Consider the following 9152-nt stretch of genomic DNA (forward strand, 5'->3'; position numbering starts at 1 on the left):
ATACTGCCAAACCAATTCAACAGCCCATTAAAGGGATCACATACTGTGATCAAGTGAGATTCATCCCTGGGGTGCAAGCATGGCTCAACATACACAAATCAATAAAAGTGATACATCACGTTTATAGAATGAAAGATAAAAATCATGCATTCATCTCAATGGATGCAGAAAAAGTATTTGACAAAGTTCAACGTCCTTCCATGACAAAAACTCTTAACAAAGTGTAGAAGGAACACACCCAACATAATAAAGGCATATATGGCAAGCCCATGACTAACATCAGTCTCGATGGTGAAAAGCTGAAAGTTCTTCCTCTAAGACCAGAAAAAAGACAAGTGTGCTCACTGTCACCACTCCTACTCAACAAAGTAGGAGTAAAAGTCCTAGCCAGGGCAATCAGGCAAGAAAAAGAAATAAAAGACATCCGAATCAGAAAGGAAGAAGTCAAGGTGTCTCTTTTTTCAAGATGACATGATCTTATATACAGAAAACTCTAAGATTACACACACACACACACACACACACACACACACACACACACACACACACAAACTGGTACAACTAATCCACAAATTCAGTAAGGTTGGAGGAAACAAAATCAGTTGCATTTCTATACACAAATAACAAACTATCTGAAAAAGAAATGAAACATACAATCAGATTACAGTAGCATCAAAAACAAGAAAATACTTAGGAATAAGTTTAGCCAAAGAGGTGAAAGATTTGTATGCTGAAAACTGTAAGACATTAATGAAAAAATTGAAGAAGACACAAATAAATGGAAAGGTATCCCATGTTCATGCACAGGAAAAATTAATATTGTTAAAATGTCTATACTATCCAAAGCCATTGGTAAATTCAATGTAACCCCTACCAGAATTCCAATGACATTTTTACAGAAGTAGAAAAAAAAATCCTAAAATTCTTAGGAACCCACAAAAGACCCTGAATAGCCAAAGCAATCTCGAGAAAGAAGAGCAAAGATGGAGGCATCACTTCCTGACTTCCAACTATACTATAAAGCTATAGTAATTAAAACAGTATGGTATTGGCATACAAACAGACACACAGACCAGTGGAAAAGAATCAACAGCCCCAAATAAACTCATGCCTGTATATAATATTTAACGAAGAAGCCAAGAATACTCAATAGAGAAACTATAAGCTCTTCAGTAGATGGTGTTGAGAAAACTGGACAGTCACATGCAAAAGAATGAAACTGGACCCATATCTTATACCATTCACAAATGTTAACTCAAAATGGATTAAAGATTTACCTGTAATGTTTGAAGCCACAAAACTCCGAGAAGGCAAAGGCGGTAAGCTCCTTGACACAGATTTTGGAAATGATTTTTTGAAATGACACCAAAAGCATGAGCAAACAAAGTAAAAGTAAACAAGTGGGATGACATCAAACTAAAAGGCCTCGTCACAGCAAAGGAAGCAATCAACAAAATGAGAAGGCGACCTACCAAGCGGGAGAAAATATTTGCAAACCATATAACAGATCAGGAGTTATAGTCACTGACTTCAGCTTCTTTAAATAATTAGAAAAAGAAGGGCACAGTAAACTCAGCATAAGTAGAGGAAATGCGCAAATAAGAGTCACAGCGGAATCAATGAAACAGAAAACAACAGAGAAATCAGTGAAATTAAAAGCTGGTTCTTTATAAAGTTCATTAAAATAAATAAAAGCCAAATGTTCACAAGAAAAGAGAAAACACACTAATTACCCATGTCAGGAGTGAGTGCAGAGACATCAACACAGATTCTACAGGTATTAAAAGAATAAAAAGAATACCGTGAACTTTCTGCTGACAAAGTCATCAGTGGAGATGGGCTAGACAAATTACTTAAAAGACCCAAACTGCCGAAACTCATTCAAGAAGAAATAATCAGAATAGCCTCAGATCTGTTTAGTAAATTAAACTTGTAGTTTAAAAAAAAAACTTCGTATTTAAAAAAAAAAAAAAACCTCCTGGCCTAGATAGCGTAACTGGTGAATTCTTTCAAATATTTAAGGAAGAAATCAAACCAATTCTACCTAAAGTCGTCTAGAACAATTAAAGAGGCTGAAATACTTCCCACCTCATCCCATGAGGCTGGCATTATCCTGGTACCAAAGCCATACACAAGGAAGGGAACCTGCAGGTTGATGGTTCTCATGAACACAGAAGCGAAAACTCTGAAATCCAACAACACAAGGGGATTATTCTAGACATGCAAATTGGTTCAGCGTTTTAAAAAATCAACTCAGTAACTGACCACATTAAATTTTAAAAGAAAAGCCATATCATTATTTCGGTAGATGCAGAAAAAGCATGTGACAAAACCCAATAGCCATTCATAATTTTTAAATCCCAGCAAACTAGAGATCGAAGGAAACTTTCTCAGCCTAATAAAGGGAATCAAACTTAATGGTGGAAAACTGGATGCTTTCCCTCTAAGATGAAGAACAAGGCAAGGATGTCCCTTCTCAAGACTTCTATCCAACATTGCTCTGGAAGTTGTAGCCAGTGCGATACGGAAAGAAAAAGAAACCAAAGGCATTCAGATTGAAGAAAAAGGAGCAAAATGCTCCTAGTCACAGAAAACATGATCATCTATGTAGAAAATCTGACCAAATCTACAAAAACATTACTCTAATTAAAGTGAGTTTAGCAAGGTTGCAAAACACAAGATCAATACAGAAAATCTATTGTGTTTCTACATACCAGCAAAGAACAATTGGAAAATGAACTTTAAAGTGCCATTTATAGTAACATCAAAAATATTAAATACTTAAGTGTAAATATAGCAAAAGATGAGCAAAACCTGTACACTGGGAACTACAAACCTTTGATAAGAGAAAATGAAGATGCAAATAAATGGAGAGATACACTGTGTTCATGGATTGGAAGATTCAATAGTAAGATACTAATTTTCCCCAAGTTGATCTATAGATTCAACACAATCCCAATCAAAATCCCAGCAGAACTTTTTGTAGAAATTGACAAACTGACTTTTAAAATCCATGTGTTCTTTATTATTCATAGCAACTTATCTTCATTTCTCAACTGATACAATATTTTATCTGCGAATGTTTGGAAGGTATCAGGTTAGAATGGAGCATGTCACCATTTTTACTATTAAAATTAATGAAAAATTTTGTTTCATTTAATGGCTTTTCACTTCACAGAAGGGCTCTCACAAATAAACTGATGTTTTCAAACATGGAATAAACGTATACAAGAGCCTGCCTTCTCTACTCAGTATCTTTAGTCGAATTGTGTCCTTGTGGCAATCCCATGTGGGTTTGTTTCAGACTGGCTTTCATCAGGTGCCTTATTATCAGATGGGCAAGTCCTTCCTTCTTGTCCTTTTCGTTCAGGGCTGGTCAGCCTACCCGTGGGCCTCTATACATCAGGGTCAGTGTTTGAGTGCACGGGGCACGTCGGGCTCCTCGCTGAGGTGGGCGTTGGGGTTGCACTAGGTGTCTGGGCTAATTTCGGGAGGTCGCACATCTTTGTCTTATTAAGGTATTCCTATATGAAATGTTGGTCTGTTTGCTCCAAACAGCCCCTTTGGGGGGCCTTATCTGAGTGTAGAATTTACTCCTGTCCCGTTAATTTCCAGATACCCTCAGTCTGGCTCCCGTGGCAGCTGGCATCGTCTATGTTACCGTGTCTCTCCTTGGTGATCGCAGGCACAGAGGGCAGGTACCTGGTCTGTCCCTCCAGGTCTCTGGCAGCATCCTCCAGGATTCATTGACCTTATTGTTTGTGAGCTTCATTGGCACAGTGGGTGTTCCTGTGGCAAATATTCTAACCATTCTGAAGCCTGGTGTCTCCAAAAGCATTTTTATGCCACCTTCACATTTAAATAATAATTTTACCCTATAAAGTCTTGTGTGCAAAGTTACTCATCCTGTGTGCTTTCAGAATATAGCCTTTTCCCCTTGTATCCAGCGCTGCCCTTGAGAATAATGCTGAGAACCCCATTCTCTTCCTTTCAGGGGGCCTGGGGTTACTCTGGAGCGTTCTAGAACTCTGGTCTCTGCAGGTGTCACTGACATGGCTCTGGTTTCCTCTTTTTCTGTCCTGTCTGGCCCAGGGGAGCTTTTCCTCATGTTTCCTTCCTTCTGGGGCCCTTAGTTTTGCTACTTTTCAAGTATTTCCCCCTCTCGTTCCTCTTTCCCTGGCGCCCCGCTCCCCCTGTCCGCCTCCCGTCCCGCTGCTCTTCCTGAACCGTCTCCTGCGGCCCCCCGCCTGCCGCGTCGCCCCCCGCGTCGCCCCCCGCGTCGCCTCCCGCGTGGTCCGTGCTGCTGTTTCGCTCACGCGAGCCGCCGCGCCGGCACGCTCCCCACCAGGACGCTTCCCCCGGGGCCTTGGACGTGCTCTCGCGTCCTGATCGCGCGTTGCTAACACCAGCCCTGGGCTTCGGAGTGTCTGCCTGACTCCTTGAGCTTCTCGGCCCACCTGCTGGGGTCCCGCTTCCTGTGCCCTGCGAGCATCAGCCCGTGGACTCGCTTTTCCAGCAGGTGCCCAGGAATCCACGTCCCACGGAAATGAGCGACGCCGTCATTCAGGGAGGGGGAGGAGAGAGCCAAGGCCTGGCCTTGTCCGGCCGCCCCAGGGGCTCGTCCTCACTCTCCGGATCTGTTAACTGACTTAAAACATCTCCACTGGTTCCCTTCCTTTGAGATGGTCGGGGCCTGAGGAGAAAGGGGCTGGGGATGGGGTGTGGGTACAGGGCCCATCCTGGCGTGGGGGGCCCAGCCCAGGAGGCAGCTGCCAGACCTGAGGAAGGGGTCAGGGATGAGGACACACCAACAGGAGGTCGGTTACATAAAGAAAGAGGGCACAACTAAGTGTCCGTGCGGAGGACACGGCGGGCAGGCGCCTCGGGGTCAGAGAGGAGGGGCAGGTGCGGGACGGAAGTCTAGAGCAGACCGGTGGTGTTGGGCGGGGTCAGAGGGACGCCGTGAACTCATGATTTTGACATACAGAGCTTGATAGTGAAAGAGATGTGTGTGGTGTGTGCCTGTGTGTGCGTGACGACTGTGGTGAGTGTGTCCGCGGTGTGCGTGGTGTGTGTGGTGAGTGTGTGTGTTGTGTGTCTGTTCTCCCCTCGAAGGAAGGAGAGCTGATGCGCAAACAGCACTGAGGGCATCTGGTGCCGATTCTGCCTCCGAGCACCGTTTTCCACTGACAGGAGGCGGAGCTCCTGGGAGCGCTGGCTGGTCCAGGGCTGGGGACGGGAAATCACGAGGTGACCCTGTAACGTCTTGTAGCAGACACTAAGCAGGCTGCCCCAGCAGGGACGGGGCCAGCTTGCAGGGGCTTCTCCGCGTCGCATCTGGGGCAATTCCAGTACTAAAGCGAATAGCGATGGTAACAAATCCCAACTCACCGAACAAGATAGAAGTTCGCGAGTCCACGCTGAAATTCATGTGTTTATTCATTCATTGAGGAGAAAACGGAAAATCTCCCTTTTTGCAGTAGAGCGCCACCTAAAAAAGGGACGGTGGAGTTAACAAATCGGTGTCTGGCGATTGTCATGCCGATGGTTTACGTGGGTGCAGATCACCAGCTGATGCTAAAACAAGTGGGCGAGAGTTTGAGAAGTGACATGATATGTACAGTTTTGCTGTTCCTCCCCACAAAATACAAACAGCAAAGGCCAAAATACTGACTTTCCCCTTAAAGTCACTGTAACCTTGCAATTACGATTTGAAGCAAGTGTTCAAAATTACTGTCACCGCATCTTCCTCTCTTGGCCGTGACGCAGAAGCCAGGACCACGCGTACCTCCGGTGCACGCCTGGAGGACAGGGCGCAGCACGTAGCGCAGCGGTTCTCAGACATGGACAACAGGTAGCGAGTGGTCCATGGAAGAAGTGAAACACATCTGTGATTCTCCAGTGGAGCCCGGAGGTCTCACCAAGCTGGGGAGGCGGAGGGCAGAGTTCAGGGAGGTCGGGGCAAGTAGAATTTGCAGGCACCATCTCTCTGTCTCTCTGTCTTTCTCTCTCACACACACACCCCAGTTCCCCACGGCCCGCAGTGTTCCTAGAAGTGTGCCATGCTGTTGATCTGTCCTCAAATGTGCTCGTCCCTCCAGGTTCTATGGTTTCTCCGGGGTTGATTTTGGGTGTCCCCACCCAGCAGCCAGTTCCAGCGTTAGAGTGGTGACTCTGCCCCTCTGCAGAGCAGCGAGAGGATGGGGCAGGGCGGGCCCAGGGAGGCTAGCTGACAGACGCCCTCATCAGATGAGCAGGGTGATAGGCTCATGGCCACGGAGGGGAGAGGGGGATTATGCAGAGAAGCTGGGCACAGAAGGACACATCCTGGGTGATTCATCAAATACCGTAGGAGAGGACCACTTACTGTGTGTCCCCACTCCTCCGTGCTCCCTAGAGGCAACACAGTCTTAGACAAGAGGATGGCGGGTGCTGGCGTCTGGGGAAGGGGTGGGGAGCGAGTGTTGAATGGGGACATAGTGTCAGTTTGGGAAGATGGAGATTTCTGGAGGAGGATTCACAGCCATGTGAATGTGCTTAATGCCACGGAGCTGTGCCCTTAGACATGGTTACAGTGGTAAATTGCATGTTCTGTGCATCGCACTGCACTCTTAAAAACAAGGAAGCTTTCTGGAAAAGCCGCTGGCACGTGACCCTCCTGGACTGGGAGGGGGGCGGGGGAGTCACAGCCGCTCCTGAGGTGAGGCAGGAGGCAGCCATGGCGGGAGGACCCAGGGGACGGCGAGGGCTCCCTTTTGGACATGTGGATTTTGGAGTGTCCGGGAAATACAGAAACGGGAGGCTGGCATGGACACTCCGACGTGGGACTCAAAGCGGGAAGGAGGGACTGGACAGTCCCCTGCGTTCAGTGACATTTAAGCCCACAGGGCTTGAAGAAGCCACCCAAGGAGACAGAGCAAGAAGAGAAAGGGGCCCACCTCCTCCCCTGGGCGTCCACAGGCGCCTCTTCTCCTGCAAGGACACGGCAACGCACACACCGTGGAACTGGCTCTCGGAGCACATCCAGTGGCTCTCAGCTTCTTCACAGCGTCGGGCAACCGCCGCCACCATCTAATGCTAGAACCTTGCCATTCCCACCAAAGGAGACCCCCGCCCGTCGGCCGCCACTGCCCGCCCCTCCCCAGCCCCTGCGACCACCCCTGCGCTCTGTCTCTGGATTCGTCTGTTCCAGACTCTTCGTACAGGCGGAGTCCGCAGTACCCCGTGCCCCTTTCCCAACCGTGCTGAACCTCCAAAGAAAGGCTGCAAAATGGCACTCCCACCTAATGAGATGCGTCTATGTCTGTACAACACAAAGCAGGCTCCCCGTCCCGTAACGGGGAGGAGGTCCCCTACCCACCCTTCCGGCTGAGCCCCGTTCCCACTCTGCTGGGACAGAGCAAAGGGCTGCGAGCCGTGGTCACGTCCCCCGCGTCCTGCAGCCGGTCACGTGGTCGCAGCTGGTGTCAACGGCCACCTTCCTCCACGGCCCGCTTCGCGTCCTCTTCACCTCAGCAGGCTTCTCGGCCAGTTGTGTCACCTCGCCTCGCAGGACAGTCTGGGCCTTCATTCCCCAGGGGTCTGGGCCAATGGCTGTAACTTCCCATTGCTTTCCAGCACGGGACCAGGAATCTCCTGTGCTCAGACGTGCTCCTCCTCGTCCCCACAGTGGGTCACCCCAGCCTTACAGTCACCCCTTCCTGGCCTGTCGACTCTCTTGCCTGAGGAGCCCAAGGTGGCCAGGGCCGGGGGAGGGGGCAGCCTCAAGTCCCGGTCTAACGGACTCCTCTTGTGTCCTTGTAGGGGCCGCCCTCCCTCGGGAACTTCCAGACCAAGAAAGCCTAGAGTTATGGGGACAGGAGGCAGAGATGGCACCGGGGGCGTTTCCTTAGGGTAACAGAGGTCATTGCCATTCCCCCCCGTGATTCCCAGACCCCAGATCTGAGCTGACTCAGGGTGTCCGCTGTGTCCTGGAGGATGCTGTCCCCGCCCAGCAGGGACAGTGGCTGAGTCTTCAGGGGGCCTGTGCGCTGTCCAGTGCAGCAGCTGCTTCGGGGGGGCGGGGGACGCGGTGGGACCTAGAAGTCCCCTCCCCACCGTCCTGGCTGGGGAGTCGGTTTCATCACCAGAAGAAACACCCCATGAGGTTAGTAACAGGGGGTAAGGTGGTGTGTCTGCAGGTGCCCGCGGGCGGGCAAGAGAATACACACCCAGAGCATCTATTGTAGTGAAGCCAGGCGGCGCCCTCTCCGTGGTGGAAGCAGCCCACCTGGCCCAGGACACCCCCGAGAGGCCGGTGCGCCCCCCGGACCGTACCTGCGTTGTTGCGGGAAGGGCGCGTGGGGGACGGCTCTGGGGACTGGAGTCGTGGGCCGAGCCTGCCCATTGGCCCCATCGCCGCCGCCCATGGCTCAGGAGCCCAGCGGGCAGGGACGGGGCGGGGGCGGGAGGCTGGCTGAGGCCGCCGGAGGGTCAGCTGTCTGCCTGGTGACCGCGGCGCCCCCTGGCGGAGGTGGCGGCTCGCCTCGCTCGGGCCACGGACACCTTCACGGGCTGTGCCCTTTGGAAAGGTCTGACCAAACCCCTTCCCAGCCCTCCTGCCACTGATTTTCCAACCATGCCCCTTCCGGGCCCCTGGCCGTCTAGCCAAACTGTTAGCAGCTCTGATTGATGTAGACCTGTGACTCTGAACTCCCAGGCAAAAGCAACCCAAGAGGCACTGCTCGCATTTCTGGCCCGGCCGGGAGCCCCTCCCCTCCCCGCTGTCCCTGGGTGGTTCGGGGGTGCCCCACATGGTGCAGAACCAACGGTGAGCCATCCTTCCTGGATCCCAGGTCTGGGGACGTTCCCATGATGCCAGAGGTGCCAGCGGGAGACAGTGACATAGCGGGAGCAGGGTGACAGGCTTTCCGGAGCCCTCAGACCCTGCTCCGAGCCTGTGTTGTACCCACCGCCTCTCCGATGGTGCAACACAGCAGTCTGCGCCCAACTTTACGGCATAAAACCAAGTCCAGCTGTGTGGTCTGGTCTGGTCTGGTCTGCTTGGCGGGTCAGACATGTCCCATGTTGACAGACAATTCGGGTCTTGTGGTAACTTGGTGGCCCACGGTCACACATTCAGTCTCCTCTAAGCCCAGAAACAAGCTAGGATC

The sequence above is a fragment of the Camelus bactrianus genome, chromosome 10 (genome assembly GCF_048773025.1).
Source record: "Camelus bactrianus isolate YW-2024 breed Bactrian camel chromosome 10, ASM4877302v1, whole genome shotgun sequence".
Taxonomy (NCBI): Eukaryota; Metazoa; Chordata; class Mammalia; order Artiodactyla; family Camelidae; genus Camelus; species Camelus bactrianus.